The sequence below is a fragment of the Drosophila ananassae genome, chromosome 3L, assembly GCF_017639315.1.
Source record: "Drosophila ananassae strain 14024-0371.13 chromosome 3L, ASM1763931v2, whole genome shotgun sequence".
Taxonomy (NCBI): Eukaryota; Metazoa; Arthropoda; class Insecta; order Diptera; family Drosophilidae; genus Drosophila; species Drosophila ananassae.
Genome location: NC_057929.1, coordinates 4,398,574 through 4,418,006, shown reverse-complemented (window position 1 = coordinate 4,418,006; position 19,433 = coordinate 4,398,574). Strand labels below are relative to the sequence as shown.

Here is a 19,433-nt window from a genome sequence, read left to right as displayed (position 1 = left end):
ACGAAGAACTATCTAGAGAGATTTAGATCTATCTCTGTTCTAGAGACCTATAATATCTCTGTACTTCTGTTTATAGATCTTTAATATCTTTAAGACCTATAATAGATATAATATAGTGTCTATATAAAGGAGATGCATTATAATATTATATTTTATTAATACTATATCATATTATATTGAATCTACATATGATTCTATTAAAATATATTGTATCTAGAATCTAGAATAAAGATATAGACCTATCTATATGAAGTACAAATACTTCTATATCCATATAAAAGTCCATATAAAATGCGTATATCAGATATCTAGACTATAGAGACACTCCCTTCTGGATCTCTCCTCTCACTTATTTACATATCATATTTTGCGGATAGTTGTGGGTTTCTGCCACAAAAGCATACCCAGTTGGTATGCAACTATTTTATTATTACGTTTATTTGACTTGCATATGTGCATACGTAAGCAGCTTGCCAGGACACAGGAGGAGTGCTGCAGGACTTTCTGTCGGATTGCAATTTCCATTGTCGGTTGCTCGTAAATCCTTCCACCACCAGCAGTGAGAGAGGCGGAGGCTCTCCTACCTCCTGTAGCCCCTGGGCGATTCTATTAAATTTCAAACACAACACACACTTTGGATCGCTCTTTCTCCATTTAATTAAGCCCAGAGTCCAGGCCAGGTCAGTCCACGGCAGGGGTGGGAGTCTGGGAGACAAGTGCAGACATCCAAATGTTTAAAAACACCTTCCGTGGCCATTGTGATTCCTGTTATCTCGATTGGACGGTTTCCTGTCCACCCACACCCACACCCACTCCGGTACTCCCACGCTCGATAATTCAATTATGCATGCTATTTAATGTGTCAGACAGTAGTGGTGCGTGTGGTATTTGCTATTTGTGTATGCTTTTTGGGGATGAAGTCAACTAATTTCAATTTTCCATAAAGCGGCCATTGTTCCAGGACAGGCCAGGCTAGGCCACAACCCAACCCAACCCAATCTAATCAATTTTGCATATACTGCACAAATTATATTTGTGTTTTGTCCACTCCATTTTGCAATTCAAATATTATTCGAGCTAGCACATCTCGAGGTACTATCTGGTAGAGGAGGTGGTATGTGGTTTTCACTCCTTCCGCCGACACCACTTTACAAACTTGCCACTCCACTCTGCTAGTGTCTCTCAGTCTCCTCAGTCACGTAGCAAAGTATGAGAATTCCAAACCAAAACCGTGTAAGCATGTCTTTTTATGGAAAATTCTAAGCGATTTTCTTCGCTTTACCGGAGTTACTCGACTGAGATGACCGGATTTGGTAGAAATAGTTTTTTTTAACTGGTTTTTTGTTTAACAAAAATGAGACTCATAAACTTGATACATTTCAAGGGGCGGTATAGGGCGTGGCAAATATTTAAAACTAACTATAAGTGCTTAGTTGTTATAGAAGTCTAGATTCCAAATTTTATAGCTCTATCTTTTATAGTCTCTGAGGAACAAGCATTCATACAGCTAAGCGGACACGCGGACAGACGGACAGTAAAAAAAATGCTTAGTTTGTTTTATTTTTTTTTCGCTTTTAATGAAAGAAAAAATCACTTAGCTGTCAATGTTCCAATTAACATACTGCCTGCTCATTTATTTAGACAACTTCTGCCCGCCCACGCCTTTAAAAGCTGAAATATACAATCCAAGTATGCGAAATGCCTTCACACACTTTTTTCGAGTTCAATGTCTCTTCTCTGTTGCGCCCAAAAGCGCAATAAATTAAAGCAAAGTCATCACTTTTGAATAAAATCTAAATTTAAGTTAAATTTTTTGGGATTTTATTTCGAAATGCAAGTACTTAGTCGGTTAGTATGTAGATCACGTGGCTCGCAGCAGGGAGTACTAGAAGCATTCAATTAATTAACGATCCGACTGTGGTCCGATTCTGGGAATAGACGCATAACTCAATTCGAGTGCGGCAAGTGTTGGATTTCGAAGCCAATAAATAATGTAAATTAATTAGAGTGGAATTTTATTTCACGCATTCTGTAGATAAACAATGATTAGTGTCGGTGGCGTGTACGGAGGACCGCAATTTAATTGAAAATGGCAGGCGGCAGGCGGGAGGCCCCTGGGGGCGGACCGAGGTGGACAAAGGCCTGCCTATAATACCTCTTACTACCACAGATCCGACTTGTTATTGTTGCGAATGGCGGCGAATGGCACTTGGCACGTTCCCTCCCTGCCAGCGAGAAAAAACAACAAAAAATTCTCATAATAATTAAACGAAAAACGCGTTGATTGCATGCAATTTGCATTTTACGACTGGCGACTGACGACGACGACGTGGGCAAACATGGGCAGTCAGGCAGGCCAGGTTGGGAGGCAGGCTTGGATATCCACAGAGCTTGGATATCAGGAATCTACTACCTGGGGCAGAGGTGTGTGCGTGACTGGAGGAGCTCTCTCCGCTAAGTTTATCGTAAATAGGGGGTTTCGTTTAGTCTTTCCATTTTAGTACAATATAGTACAATAGTAATAAACATTCATTTTTAGCTATAAACAAGGAAAAAGAGTTAAAAGGTCAAAAAATTCATAAACTACTCATCTCTAATAGAGAAGGGCAGCTCCGAAAGGCTGGAGTGCAAAGAGCCCTAATTAATACTCATCTCTAATAGAGAAAACAGTTGATACACTTGTGACTCACGTAACCATCGCTTTTCAGGGCAGGTACGAAAAACTGGCGTGCAAAGAGCCCTAATTGATATTCATCTCTAATAGAGAAAACAGTTTACACCACTCGTGACTCACGTGCCCATCGCCAAAGCAGTCGCGCATGTTAGGGCAGGTCCGAAAAACTGGCATGGAAAGAGCCGTAATTGAAACCCAATAAGCCAAAGCTATTATTATCGGGTTGGCGCGGAGAGTCCACACCTTAATAACCGGGTGGGGATACCGTGTAGATACCACCATACCCGTTCCCGTTACAACCCCAACCCGCCAACGCATCCCTCCCCCGGGTGACTGACAAATGATATTGCCCGATTAGGTCGATTAGGCTAATTAGAAATGCCAATGCCAGTGGCAGAGACAGAGGGGAGAGAGGGCAGAGAGATGTCAGAAATCGTTTAAAATCGCCCCGAGAATATTAAGGTATACTGTGTGTGCCTGTTTCCGCTTAAGATTTGTAATTTTTAATAAATACTAAATAAAAGATCTAAAGACGTGAGAAAAAAATACTAAAAATACTAGAAGTGGTGGGAAATCTGGCTCATAATCACTTAAGAATTACTGACATTAATATTCCGTCATTATTTCCCAGAAATTTGTATACTTTTAGAGAGAAAATATGCAAAATGTTTGCAAAAATCATATAGTATAGTGTAGTACGTCCTTCAGAGGGGCGCAGAAAACGTTCTGTCAAGGGGTGTACGATATATATCGTATATATATTTATATTTTTTTCTTAAACATCTCTGTGTAGGCGTCGACCTGCCCTCATTTGGCACTTTGCCAGCTTCCCACCGCAACGAAATGCCAAGGAATGTTTTGGGGTGGCATGCCCCAGGAGGTGGGTGGGAGAGAGGCAACTTTTGGCAACAAGCCTTGCAGTCCTCAGGAAGATGAATAATTTGTGCCTGATAGAGTAAGGGGTGGGCTTCTGTTGCTATTTTATTTATTTGCTGTTAATTAATGTCAGGCATTTCAATAAACACACAATCCACAAAGGAAAAGCTCACAATTGAAATTTATGAATGCCGCCTCTGGGTTGCCTTTTTTTTTATTTTATTTTATTTTTATCATTCCACCTCTGAATGATTTTTTTTTGTTCGTGTTGGTGGTGCTGCTGTTTGCGGGCTGTTTCATGCTTCATGGTGCATGAAATGCAACAACAACAACAACAAGAGCAACAGCAACAACAACTATAGCAACAAAAACTACAATAAATTTGTTAAATGAAATTCCCGTTGTTGTAAATCATCAATGCAAATGTTGCACAAACAATAGGCGCCGCCGCCGCTGATCTCCAATGTTGGAGAATTTCGAACGCAAATGGAAGTGTTTGCTGGCAGCCCACCACTGTGGTGGTGTTGCCTCACCTCACTTTTGTGGGCACTGCAAGCCACGCCCCTTTCGTCCAGGCGGGAGGGGGATGGGGAGGGGGAGATATCCTGTGGCTTTTGGGCGTTGCTTGCCACAAAGTTGCCAGCCCACTGCGTTGGCCAATGTCCTCGCCACAAAGCAACAATGCAAAGTGCAACACCAGCCATTAAATAGTGTTTGTAAAGTGATGGACTAGTTAATATCCTTTAAAATTATACAATCTAACTAAAAAGAAAAAGGACTAAGACCAAGAAATAGAACATGCCACATAGTACTCATCCCTTTAAAACTTAAACTATAGTCTTAAAAAAAATATTTACGAAAAAATAATCCATTCCATGCTGGGAAGGTTATGGCCCACCTCTCCCATTAAAAAAAGAGCTCATATCGAGGTAGTACTGTTCGTTCGATTAAACTTTAAGTGCCGTGTCATTAAAATCGCGTGCGAACTTCGCAAAAGCGGCGATTTTCAGGTGCAACGCGGTGGCAATTGGGCCGTAACGGAGGCACAAACAAGGTGGAAAGAAATTTAATACAAAAAAAGAAATATAATTCCCAAACACAAATTAACCTTTCTATTAACTCGATATCCTTATGACCCCGTTGATCTGGTGGCCAGTCTATCATTAGTTCCTAAATACAGGTTGTAGAGTTCACACCCTCACTGTCATTATCATAATCATCTAGATGATTATCATTGTGCTCATTATCGTACGTCAATTAGCCGGGAGTCCTGGCCAGGACTCAGGGTGTCATTAGGCCGCAGGAGAAGCAAGAAAAGGAAGAAAAACCGAAATGAGCAAAAAAAAAAAGGAGCTCTAATTAAAGGCAGGCCGGGCCGAAGCCAAAAGGAGAAAATTAATTGAGTTGGAAAACAGGGTCTGACACAAGGACAATACAGCTCAAGGATACACCCCAATAAGGCCCACCAACCACCCACCTCTCTGATAGTGGGGAGTGGGGGTGGGCGTTGGGCATTTAAATTAATGATGAACCTGACTGGGCAGCCATTTGAAAAGGACAACAAGGACATGGAGTTTGCAATTGAAATTGAATTAAAAATTGTTTATTGTTATCCTTGCAATATGCACACATAATTAAAGCTACATGGATGGCAGGACTCGCCCATTAAAGCTGATTTGCCGCTTGACTTGCCACACACCCACACAGCCACACACACACCCACACACACACCCACTGACACCCACACTAACTTGGCTTTATTCGCGCATTTCGCATTTTATCAGGCATTACGTATACGAACCGTGGTACGACAAGGCGAAGGAGAAAGAGAGGGAGAGGGGGTAAGGGCAAACCACAGTCAGGGCATATCCTGTGCGCTCTGCTCCAGGACATACATGGAATCCTTGTTTTATTTTTCTACTTTTTTTTTTCTCCTCCAGCTCCTGCTCCTGCTGCTCCTGTTCCGTACATGGCATATCCGTTTGGAAAGGACGAGGCAGGACGAAGGAGGGCAGAAAACGTGCAATGACGGCAGCTGGAATTTACAATGGCTGTCCCTGCCACACACACACATATATCCTTGCACACATGGCGCACAAATATAAAATATCCTGCCAGCTTGTGTGACGCTTCCTGTGAAAGCGAGGAAGGACATACGAAACTCAAACCAAAAACTCCTGAAAATCCTCCACCATCCTGACGTTTATTTTGTCGCAGTGACAACAACAACAAGTTAGGCGTTTGCTTTATTGTTGTTTTTTTTTTTTTTTTTGTTATTGTTATTGTTTTTGTTGGTCCTGTTGTGTCCACAGGCTCGCAGGAAAAGCGGAAGGGTCGTCCTGGTCGGTTGGCTTTTGTTTAGGTGGGCGGGGTGTGGTGCGATGGGCGTGTGTGTGATGTTATTTCCATCTCCCTTCCTCGCTGATACTGGCCTCTCTCTTTCTAGCAGGACATTGTGTGTGTCCTGGCATCAGGACACTATTTTTTTCTTTGTTTTTTTTTTCTCATTTAAAGTCGTGAAACTCTTGTAATTTTTACAGAAACTTTAAACTCTTTTTTTTCATTATCCTTTTGGGCCAGGATGTATGTCCTTATAGGCAACTCCTTCAGTTATGATTTAACTTTCGGAATGAAATTTTCGTCAAGTACGTGGCGTGTGTGCGGGGCACGCGTGGACGCACAAAAGTGGAACGTGACGAGTGCCGACAATTGTGCCCAGGACCTCCACCTCCCAAGGACCCCCCCACTCCTGTGGTGGGAAAGCCAAGCACGTGCCACCCTCCTCCCACCGCCCCGAAACAAATGTTATTTTTATTGTTATTTCAGTTATAACTTACTTCCCAACCTCCCTCAATCCCCTCGTATCCTTTTCGTCCTTCTCCAGCCCTTCCGGCTTTGAACCCTTTTTCCTGTGGTTTCCCCATCACTCATATATGTATGTATATCCTGTAGATCCTTTGGCCAAACAACCCTCGAATCCATTGCATGTTCAACTCAAATTAGCTGAAAGCAATTTCCAAAGGACAAATGTCCTGGGGTTCGTGGCTAGGATATGCGACATTTCCCAATCTAATATTTGCGATACTTTAGTTTACTTATTTTTCTCACACCCTCTCCCTCCCTCCCTTATAGAGATTTAAGTCCCAGAAGATATTTCCTTTTTTTTCCCAGGTCTACTTAATTCGGTTTTAGCCTTTTTGTTAATTTTGTTAATTAAAAGTAAACGGAACTAAGCTGAATAATTCAACAGGGACCGAGAGAGATAGTTAGATAGTAGACCTGTATAAGAGCAAAAGAGTGCGGCATAGCAACAGATAGGCAAGGAAGAGACAAACATACACCCACTCTCTACATGCATATGCTTGTCTGGCTGGGGATTTTCTGTGCGGAGAGACACGCGGAGATAAATGGAGACTTTATGCAAAAGTCCTTTGGATAATGCGTACAAATCTTTTGTCTCAGCCTAAGGAGGAGGAGGAGAGTTTGGAGAGTCTGGTCCCACACACACACACCTCATCCTTGACTTGTTTATCCTTTGTTGAAATTGGAATTAAAGGATAAGACATCTATTACTTGTTTGCTTTTAGTTTTGGCTTTTAAATCTCTTATTTTTATCTCTTATTTCTAAATATCTCCCAAATACAACTCTCTTTCTTGACATGTCTTGAACATGTTTCTTTAATTTCCCTTTTCCTTGTACTTTCTGGTGTAACTGTAACTGTCTTTCAAGACAAAGTTTAGCCAAGTTATCCACCTCCTACTCCTCCACTGCCATTCTCTTAAATGAAGAAGGCGACAACCCTTGTCGTCTGAGGAGGTTTGGTGGGACATGCCTCTTGCTCTTGCCACTGCTGGAGCCGCCACTTTCGAATCTGTTGACGCCCACAGAGGAAACTTTTGCTCCAGCCACGAATTAAATTGTATGGAAATCGAGGCACTGCCAACAATTGTCGCTGGCAACTTGTGAAAATCAAATTAAGCAGCAAGATCTGAGGCAGAGGCAGTGGCAGTGGCAGTGTGGGTGTTGCAAGTTTAGGCCAGGCACTGGAAGAAAAAGTCTTGACTTGAATCCTTTATTTTTCCCTCCATTGACACACTTTTTCCTGCAGTGTCTGGTACTTTTTGTTGCTACACTGCGACAAATGCCAAGAGAGTCAACAATGTCACTGCCGACTGGGCTGTGTGCCAACATTTGGATAACTTTGAAGGGAAATTGCCAAGACGCCCCCTCCCCCCTCCCCCTCCCCATCATAGGCAAACACACACAAAAAGGGCAACTCTGAAACAGAGGAGAGAAGAACTGGCTGAAATTTCCCTGCATTGTAGATTTGAAAGAAAACCCCTTTTGCTGCACTGATTTGGCTTAGGGCAGGGGGGGATGGGAGGTAATGGGTGATAGTGTGGGTGGTGGGGTGGTGGGTGGTTAGTCTGAAGCCTGGATGGGAGGTGGTGGGATGGGTTGGCAGTCCAAGTTGGAATACGAAATTGAATTGAAGTGCGCTTCAGTTTGTGTTGCCAGGCAGAAGGAAGTAGTTAAGTGAACTCAAGGGAAAACTTTTTCCCGCACACACACACTGAGACATAGTGAAAGGGAAAAATAATAAGAGAAAGCGGGGGAAAGGGACCAGGAACCAGAAACCAGGAACCAGAACCGACTAGCCAGATGCCCCGGGCCAAGAAAACACTTGAAACTAAGGTCCTTTCCTTTTATTTTTTTTGTTAATTTCTGCTTGTCATCTAGGAGATGCAATTAAGATCCTGCTACCCACTACTCAACCCACTACCCATCATGCCCTTACTTCTACAGGGTACTACAGGACTTGTCTTATTGCCAAGTTTTTAGAGAACTTCTCTTTTCAGATCCAGTTGCTTCCGAAAGTTTTCCTTTTATTGCCAATAATTTTGGAAGCTTTTCTTCTCAGATTTCAGTGAAATTATCCCAGCTCTGATGATGACTCTGATAGATGAGGGAAATATTAAAAAAAAAAAATAAGCAAGGTTCATCAAGGACTTTCAGGCTAGAGGAATAATAAATTATAGAAACTTTGGTCAGTTTTTCCAGTTACTTGACTTGAGGATGAGAGTGTCCTTTGTCCCTAGACCTAAAATATCCTTCAGGCATTGATAAATGTTTGATTTTGTTTCCCCAACCGCAGTCTTGCCACCATAGCCTCCTAGCCTCCTAGCCAACGCCCACGCAGTCGTCAGAGTGGCAGTGGCAGCCAGACAAGTGTCAAGTGTGGTATGCGAATGTGCCACACAGGCCATGAGTATGCTCGGAATTCGGTCTCTGAGGAAGCTCTAAAAACAGACAACAGATTTTCATGTGATTTTAATTTATTGCTCTGGCCGCAGAGCCAAAAAAAAAAAAAACAAAACAAAAAACAAAACAATCTGACAATAAAACAAACAATTGGATGGCAGAACAGATGTATAGATACATTTTTTTTTATGGATTTTAAATTTAAATAAATTAAAAGGCCAACAAACAGCGAACAAAACAATAAAAAAGTAATGGCAATAAAATAATAATTTTATTTGCAAATATTTTTCGTTTTGTTCTGGCCTCGAATTGCAAGATACATACATCAGTGTATCTGATAGATACATAGGTATCTGCTATCCATCTCTCATATACATATTGTATATATTGTATATCTATGTATATGTGTATCTGTAGAGACAAACATTTATTGCCTCGAAGCGCCTTGCTGAATATTTATTTGCCTTGGCCATTTTTCAGCGGCAACAAAATATTACGCATACGCCGCATTGTACATGTCAGCAACTAGGAGATACACTTTCAAGTGTGATATTAAAATTGTTTATTAATTAATAGACTTAAGAGGCAAGTGGCTTTTATAAATAATTAGGAATTTAAGGAATTCTAGTTCCTTGAGGCAAAAAATTCCAATAACTTCTTGTTCTTAAATCTCCAAAATACCCGAAAAAGTATTTTGGTTTGTGGATTATTTTTAGAAATTGTTCATCTTAGTGCTGTCGACGAGGCTGCCGGGATTGGTGGCCATTAATTATAGTAGCAGGGGCTCTTTGCCACAAAAATTTTAAATCGATTTTCAAGTGCCTCGAGAGGGAAATAATAAAACAAATTAACTTGTTTGTTTATTAATTAAAAGTGTGTTTGCATTTTAAAGCCAGCAGGGCCCAGCCAGAGTGACATCGCCAGCGCTTTTTTCAGCTTCGAGACTTGCCTTTTCCATTGAAATTACTCGCTGTCTGATTTTTACGATAAGTTTTTTTTGTATTTTTTATTATTTTACTTTAGCTTTGCCTTTATTTTTTTTTGTCAGTTTGTTTGTTTTTGTTGGACAGACATTTTTCACACGTAATTCTGACAGTTTTATCCGAAAGTCAGTGCGAGTATTTCGGTGCGGACGTGCATGTGTCGGGTTGGTTTCTTATTTTGGAGTGTATTTCATTTTCGTATGCCAAATGTGCGAACTGTCATAAATTTTATGGCACAAAACGGGCCAACAGGGGGTACAGAATATAAAAAAAAAAAAATACAAAGCTACAAACTGTAGAGAGAACTGTAGATGGGTTTAAGGCTACCCTACCCCCCTTTTTTTATTGAAATTTTTATTATTTTGGCTTGAAGAGAGAGCATCAGTGCCTTCTCTAAAATCTTTAATAAATAAATCTCATTTTGAAGTCGAAAATAAAATGACTTTCTGACAAACAACTTGTGTTTGCATTAAAAATGACCAAAAAAATAAAACTCACAAATTTCATTACAAATTCTTTGGAATGGAAAAATGACCGCAAATAGAATGAAAAATATTTTGCGTTTATTTTATTTTTTATTTACGGTTTACGGCTTTGGTATTCTGCAGAGTTTTGCGGTTCTGTTTGTGTTTCCAGGCCACCCTCCCCAGACCCCCCAGACCATGTGTCGATGTGGGCGAGTTGCGGTTTTGAAAGTTTTATGTTTCAACTGGACTGGATGGTGGTCTGATGGTCTGTCCGACGGTCTGTTGGTTGGTTTTTTGTATTTATTAATAGGAGAAAATCAAGCTAGGAAAGAGAAGCTACTGCCAGGCAACTTAATTTGATTTCAAAATGAAATTCAAATCTTAAAAGTGTCAAAAAAAATAGTTAAGATACAAATCCCCAGGGAGTAGAGACTTTATATAATTATGCATATTAGTAGAGGAAAGTTTTCAAACAAAAATAATTTTAATTGCAAAAGTTTTCTAATTAAAATGTGTCCTTCCAGGTCCAGACTTACGTTGAGGATCTGAGTTCAGTTTCATTGTTTTTGGGGACTAATTGGCACTCACCTGAAACGATAGTAGAGAGAGAGAGAGGGGTTAGGGTTATTGTATCTCATAAATGCGCAATTTAAAACAATAAAATTCAATTTAATGTCAGAAAATATTCACAAAGAAGCCACATACGAGATACATACTGAAATAGTATCCACGCAAAAGGCAATTAATGTGACGCATAAATAATTTATTGACATTCGCAATGACAATTGAATGGGTAGTAAGAGGTTGTGGCATGTACATACATATAGAAGCTTGCAACAGCGGCGGCAACATCATGGATTATGCGACAAATGTGGCCAAGAGGTAGCAGCAACGAGCCATCTGTGATTGGCAACACAATTGCAACTCTGTCAGCGTATAATAGATAGATAGAGGAGCTTGTGGCATGCAACTTAATCTGCCACAAAACAAATGGTCAACAGAAACAGAAATAATAGTATAATAGTATCTTGTAGATACACATTTTTCGCACATTTCGTTAACCTTTAATTCGATTTCTTGGGATTCGGAGAAGAGAAAACTTTCTAATTACTTGGATGGCCTGCCCCATGCCCCATGCCCCTCCAGCACCTAACTGTTTATGCCACTGTGGCGGCCATCAATCAACAAAAGAACAGCCCAGTCATGTTTGGGAAGAAGATAGTGATGATGATGATGATGGTGGTAAGTAAGCTCTGGGGAAGATTAGTGGAAGCAAACAGCTTCGAATAACTTAATTAAATGGAACCCCGTTTGGCGCCTTTCCACTTGCCACTTGCCACTACTGCCTCCTCCTCCTTCTCCTCCTCCTCTCAAGTAGCTTCAATTAGCCGACTGAAAGCGGCGACAATGTCATTTACGAGACCTCTCGAGATTGACTTTTAATGACCGGAAATAAAATAAGAGCCAAGAACCAAGAACAGCGCCAACAGCAGCAGCCCAAAAGAGAAACGACTAAAGAAGAAAAAAAAAAAGGGAAAAATAATAAAAGTTGTGGTTCCATCCATTGTCAAGAGGCATGCGGCAAGAGGCATGCAGCAGAGCCAGGAGGATGGCCCCAGCCAAATGAAAAATGTTTCAAACTGCCGCCCATTTGCCTGTCTCCCCTCCAAGTCCCCCACCCCAAAAAAGGAAAAAAGCAAAAGAGCCGCCCCAGCCCTGACTCTGAAGTCTCCATTCCGAGTCGAGTCGACTCTTGGGTTGGGCTTCGGCTTCGGCTTTGGCTTCACAGAAAATGTATATACGTATCTGACAGAACGCCCCGCCGACTGGTGTGGGTTATTGGGAATGAGCTAAGGAAGCTAACGAACACTGCAATACCCTATATTATAATATATAGTTGGTAATAATATACTTCTCCTTAACACTCTATTCGCTAATGAGCTGTCGTAATTTTAGTTAGTTACTAATTATAACTATTACTACTACTATTACTACTACTACTAATTAACTATAATTAACTAATCTATTATCCTCATTACATTGTAAAGTAAAGTAGACAGAGTCAACACCTCATTATCTCCACAAGATCATTCAAAAGATTGTTTTCTAAACAAAAAATAATAAAATAAATAATAAATAAAAAATATTTAACAACTTTGTTAATTAAGAGTGTCTTCTCTACTAAAATGAACTATATTCTTTGTATGTATTTTATATTTATTTTCATTTTTAAACTGATATCTAGGGTGCTTAGAGTTCGAAACTCACACATACTTATATCCCATATATTTTTATTAAATATCCCAGGGTACTTGAAGTTCGAAACTCCCTAAAATATCAACTCTTAACCATTCTACAATTTTTTTAAACTTTTTTTTTCATTTTTAAACTGATATTCTAGAGTGCTTAGAGTTCGAAACTCAACACTTACTGTATATCTCAGTTATTTTTAGCCAATATCCCAGGGTACTTGGAGTTCGAAACTCCCTCAGATATCAACTCTTAACCATTTTTTTTGTTTCCCCCATTTTTTTTAACCTTTTTTTTTTAAATACCTCTCTCATCTCCCCTCAACTGACTCTTCCCTCAGCTCTCGCCGCTCATTCAATTGATGAGTTTCGCCACAAATGAGTTCAAAAGGTTAATAAACGTGCCTCGGTTCGGTTTGGTTCAGTTCGCCAGCTTCACTTCATTCGGTTTTATTTGAATAGCTTCGTTTCGGAATAAAGCAATTTATCTAATTGTTTGCATTTTGACGAACGAACCGGCCCCTTGCCTCAAAACTTCTTCTTCTTTTGCAACAAAATTATGCCAACGAATGCAAATTGTGGCTGACAATAATAGTGGGCGGCAGGCAGAGTTCAATTGTTGTTATTGTCGGTTGATTGTGGCAGTTGCCAGTGGAAGTAGTAGTAGTAGTAGTGCTTGCTGCTAAATTGAGCAACACCAAGTGCCAAAAAAAATAAACCTAAAATTGCTGCCAGCACTTTGGCAATTTAATTATAGAGCAGCAGACGACGACTTGAAACGGGGTGCCCCAATAGTAAAACTCAAAAAATAAAATAAAATATATATATAATATATATATATAGTTTCTCTGTAAAGCTGATTTGGCAATTGGTCTGTTGGCCACTTGAGACTTGAGGTCTGGTGGCTTTTTGGCTTACATTTTAAATGCAAAGTACTAGAGAGAGAAATTTTAAAACTAGTTGAGAATATATATATTTTATTTTATTTTATTTCTCATTTTTTTTTATCACATTCCTTTTCAATGTATTTATTTTTCTTTTCAGCACCATTCAACTTAAATGTTTTTGGCAAACATGCCAGATAGCTAGCCATCTAGCCCCCTAGCCAATATCTTGGCCAGGTGGAACCCCTTAAACCGTCTCTATCAATAGAACAGCTGGCTGGCTATTCTATTTAATTTATGCAAATTGCACGGTGACCAAATGTCTGGGGAGTGAACAAAGTGCCCGTCATTAAGTAGTCCGAGAAGCGACGAGAGAAACTATCCGTGCTATTATTGATTAAGTGCCAGCCATTATTCGCTGCAATTAAAATAATTAATTAAATACCTTGCATTATAATGGATTATGGGGATTTTTTGCTGGGCCATGGTGTGTGTGTGTGGGTGGGTGGGAAGGCGGCGGAGCGCCACTTAAGATCAGCTTTCAGCTTAGCCCCGACTAAGCATCAGCTTAGTTCGTTCATATTCAGCTCAGCTTTCTGGAGGCACTCTCGACTGGCTTGTGGAAAAATCAATTTGCATATGCAAATCGGTTGCCATAACAATAGTCGCTCAAGTGTTAATAAATATATATTTCTATGGATATATATAGTTGTGAAAAAATGACTGAAAAAGTTACTGAAAACTCTTGGAAAAATGAACAATTTCTATACTGCTATTGCCTTTTTTTCCCTGCTCCCCAACATCAACAATCAACATCACTCATACGCCATGTTGTGCGTTGTTTGCCACCGCTTGAAATTAATTATGCAAATAATACATTTTCCCCCCTCAGTCTCTAGTCTCTGGTTCAGGTTCAGTATTCAGTATATTGGCTAGACATTTAGTTGGTTATGCATGCATGACCGGGCAAATTGAATTTGTCTGTGCGGCATTCGATAGATATTCGATCAGCCTCGATTTCCATAGCCCTCTTGTTGCATTTTGTGCGTTTTTTTTTCGCTTTTTGCGCTTTTTGTGGGTTTGGGAAAATTGCATTTAACGAAAATGTGATTTATGCGATGCATACATACATTAAAGATTTTAAATATAAAACAAAAAATATGAAGCCGTTAGTTAAGTTTTTGAATAAAAAGGCTTTCTAGGTAGGTGACGAAAGGATAAACATGTTCAGGACATTCAAGCATCCAGAAAATATCTATACATCTCTTTCATTTTGCTTTTAATTTTATATTTTATCTGATTTCAAACTAGAAAGCAAAAAATATGAAGATTTGTTTATTTCTAATAGATAAACCCTATTCTAGGTAGGTGACGAAAGGAAAAAATTATGTTCAGATAGGGAAGCATTAAATGAATAAAATATTTTTCTCTAAATCACTTTCACTATGCTTTTAATTTTATATTTTATCAGATTTTTATGAAAAAAAAAAAAAAAAAATTTATGAAAGATTCGAACTGGCAATCAAAAATTATGAAAACTAGTTTATTTTATAAATATAATAGCTTTCTAGGAAGGTGACGAAAGAACAAATATATCTATACATCCACATAATTAACAATTCTCTGCATATCTCTTTGATTATTCTTTTAATTTAATATTTAATCCCATTTCTATGAAAAAATCTACTCATTAAGAGGCGTTATGAACAAATTATGTTTTTAATTGTGTTTAATCATGCAAAAAAAAAAAAAGCAAAATAAGAGCCTAATGTGCTTAAATACAATTTCCATAATTAATATTGGAATAATGACTGTTTCGCTGCCCGAAAGCCGTGGCATCATCAGGCCTTAAAGGTAGGAGGAGGAGGCTCTGGGCATGTGGGGAAGAACAACAAATAAACGACATGTATGCCATTTGAAGCGCAGTGAACTCGTTTTTCCCCCAAACAGAAACCAAAACAAATGCGAGAAACAAGTATTTCTTTCTTTTCTTTTTTTTTTTTGTTGCGGTTTTTAATGTGCCACACGTCTGTCCCTACCTACCTACCTACTGCCTCCCCCAATTTCCAACGCCTGTGTGAGATGGCGGGTGGTCTTTGTCAGAAATACAAACAAACGTACAATATATATATGTATATATAGAGTATTATTCCGTTCCGATCCGCCCTACTACGTGTATCTGTATCTCTCAGTCTGTATAAGTATGAGAGGTTGTGTGTTTGCTCTTGTTAACTTGTTCGCTTGTCGTTTCATTCGTTTCGTTTGGTTTGGTTTGGTTTGGTTTGGTTTCGTTTCAGTTTCATGACGTGCTTTCATGTCACAAATTTGATTTTGTGTCGCAGACAACACGGCAGCCGCAAAGCACCAACAACCCAACAACAGCAACAAAATTATGGCCATTAAATTGGCTTTTTTGTTTCAGATACACTCCCACCACTCCTACCACCACACTCCCACTTCCAATGTCCCACCTTCACAGGTAGATACTTTGGTAGTGAGTGTATCTGTATCTGCTCATTCATTTATTATTGATATTAGCCACGCATTCATTATAAATGACAAATTTTCCATTTACTTTTCCGCACCATGCTCGGCCTGCCTTTTATCCGACATTTTAATTTCATTTCTCCCCGCTTCTGTTTATTAGCCGCCCATTTACTAAACTTGTCTGCATTTCTTTCCTTTTTTTTCCGCTTGTAATTTCACACTCGAGTGCCTTAAATGCTTAATAATATGTCACATCATGGCGAAAGGTTTTTGAAAAGCCAGCAATGGCCAAGGGGGCCACCAGGCCACTCACTCACGGCGCCACACGGTCGACTGCCCGAAAACAGGCAGGCATTTGTAGAGTGTGACTTAATTGAAAGATCTCGGGGAACCACTACACTACACTAGAGGATGGAGCGCGGAGGGCTTGAAAATATTTATGTGCAGGCTAATTGACAAATTTGGGTTAGCTGGGGGCACGTCATGGCATGTTTTTTCAACAATTTTACATTTAGAAAGCAAGTACTAGTGACGAAAGAGGCTGCTAATAGGGTGAGAATATAATTAGTATCTTTTTTGAGTTAAATATACTTGATAAACACAAAGTATGAGTGACTAAAAAGACTTTAAATATTCGAATAATATTACTACTATCTTTTTTAGTCAATTTTACATCAAGAAAACCAAATACTAGTGACGAAAAAGGCTTCCTATATACTAATAATACTAAAAGTGTATTTTTTTAAACAATTTTAAATTTGAAAATGGTCTTCCACCACTCTGAGACTATTAAAAGTATATTTTTAATACACTTTTACCTTTGAAACTCAATATATTAGTGACAAAAAAGACTTCTTGTGCTCTATGACTACTATAAGTATGTTTCAATCAATTTTACATTTAAAAGAAGCAATACTAGTGACGAAAGAGACTTGAAATACTCAGAGAATATTATACTTTTGCTTTTTTAATCAATTTGGCTTTTGAAACTCATAATAAAAGTGACGAAAAGGCCTACAAGTACTCTTACAATGGTATAATTATCTTTTTAGTCAATTTTTATATTTGAAAAAAAGAGAACTACCAGTGACGAAAGAGACTTTTAATACTCTTTAAACATTATTAGTGCCCTGATTACCTCATCCTATCCTATTCATTGAAAGAAAAACACAAAACCGTCACACAAATAATGAATTCGCACCTAAACAAACCGCCCAAGCAAATATTTATGGAGAACCATAATAATAAACGAGACCATCCAACTCTGACAGATGTTTCGCGAGTGATTTCCCAACAAATAGTAGCTCCTCCTCAATGCAAATGAACAAATGCCTGAAGTTCGCGGATTAAATTAGCACAGATGTTCTGCTCCGGCAGTCTATCGAATTACCCTCTGACTCTTTATTGGATAATAGATATATATTTATACCCTTGCAGAGGGTATTATAATTTTGGTCAAAAGTGTGCAACGCAGTGAAGGAGACATCTCCGACCCCATAAAGTATATATATTCTTGATCAGGATCACCTCCTGAGTCGATATAAGCATGTCCGTCTGTCCGTCTGTCCGTCTGTCCGTCTGTCTGTCTGTCCGTCTGTCTGTCGGTTTCTACGCAAACTAGTCTCTCAGTTTTAGAGCTATCGAGTTGAAACTTTGCACACATCCTTCTTTTCCTTGCAGGTAGTATATAAGTCGGAACGGCCGGGATCGGTCGACTATATCCTATAGCTGCCATATAACTGATTGATCGGAAATGCCATAACTTTGGTGTTTTTTAAGTTAGAGAGTTGAGACTTTCCACACGTGTTATATTTGACCAAAATATCTTGTGTACAAAATTTCATAAGGATCGGCCGACTATATCCTATAGCTGTCATAGAACGATCGAAATTGACATAAAACTTTGGTGTTTTTTAAGTTAGAAAGATGGGATTTGGTACAGATTCTATTTTGGGAAAAGCAATCTGATCTGCCAATTTTCATAAGGATCGGCCGACTATATACGATCCGCTATATATCTAATAATATAAGATGCGTGGCGCCACCTAGCGGACTGCGACTGAACTGCAAGGGTATATCAACTTCGGCTCCGCCCGAAGTTAGCTTTCCTTTCTTGTTTTTTTTTGGTTGGTCACTAAATGGGAATAAACTATATGGTGGTATGTGGGATAACCACTCATTTTCCGCTCCAATCCACATCACTTTTCCATCGACATCTTGTATTTTTCGATAATCTAAAGGGGCAGGGGCCCCTGATATGAAAAAAATAATCACTTTGGTCTCCCAAAGTGATTATTTTTTTCATATCAGGGGCCCCTGCCCTTTTAGAGACTGTGTTGTGGACATTGTGCGTCATGTAGTCCACGCAATTGCCACCACCGAAGAGGCAAAGTGATACGAAGCCACCACCAACCATGGGCCATGGGCCATGGGCCACCACTCCACTTCTCCTCCTTTCCCCCATAAGCAGTAGCCAGCAGCAGACAGAGGGCGACCTTTTATGGCATTGGGATATGGACCCCTGCGGTCGTTTGCATTGTAAAGCGTGCAGCACGAGAGGGGAGGTGGAGGTGGAATGGATGGGGGGGGAGGGCACTATAGAGAGTGCACTAAAGGGGCTGAAAGACAGAGTACACTGGGAATAACTAGGAGAGTTTTAATATTAAATTAAATATTAAAAAATAATAATAATAATAACTATAATTCCCAACTTGTTCAAGAGTAGATATTTATTTTATTTTATTTATTATTATATTTTATTTATGATTATATTTTATTTCTTATTATATTTTAGTTATTGTTATTATTTATTACTATTTTTATTTTTTTTTAATATTTATTTTTAAGACCCCCTTTTTCTTGCAGTGCCTGAAAACTTTGGCGGGCAGTGGCAGGAGGGGCTAACATGATTTGCACGCTTCGTTGCTTCGGTTGCATTCAACATGCCCGTGGTTCGAGGGGGAGGGGGTGGTAACCATTGGCAGGGGGTGGGGGGAGGGAGAAACAGCAGGAAGGCAGGCGGGCTGGCATCAAGTGGGGAGGGGGGAGACGAAACAGAAGGTGAACTGATGGCGTGTGGTTTTTGCCGCCGCTGCGGTTTCAATTCAAGTGACCGTCCCCCTGCCTCCCTCCTCGCCAACCCTCCTCCCCTTCCCCCCTACTGTTCATGCCACCGCATTTGGTTACAATTTGGTTTTCAAGCCGTAGCACCGCAAAACGCGTTTCATTCTGGCTTTCAGTTTTTTTTTCAGTTTTCAGTTTTCAGTTTTGAGTTTTGAGTTTTGAGTTTTCGTGCTGTGTTGCATGTTGCACTGCCATAAAACGGGGCACAAACTGCAGCAGCAGCAGCAGCAACCGTAAACTCAATATGGAAATAAATTATGACACTAATGCCACAAACGAACGAGAGACAAGATCGAATTGTGCCCCAGCCTGCCTGCTTGCCACTCTGCCACCCTGTCACCCTGCCCCCCCTAAACGAGTCTTGTTGTTTGGTTTGTGTGCCCCCAGCTTGTGTCTGGTAGTTTGGTATAAATTATTTAGCGGCGCC

At 39.7% G+C, this 19,433-nt stretch overlaps 1 protein-coding gene across 1 annotated transcript in view; it reads right to left on the bottom strand.

The window, feature by feature from the left end:
* The window catches only part of LOC6495618 (uncharacterized transmembrane protein DDB_G0289901), a 75,219-nt gene that overhangs the window by 36,490 nt on the left and 19,296 nt on the right, over nt 1–19,433 (bottom strand). The window lies entirely within an intron of this gene.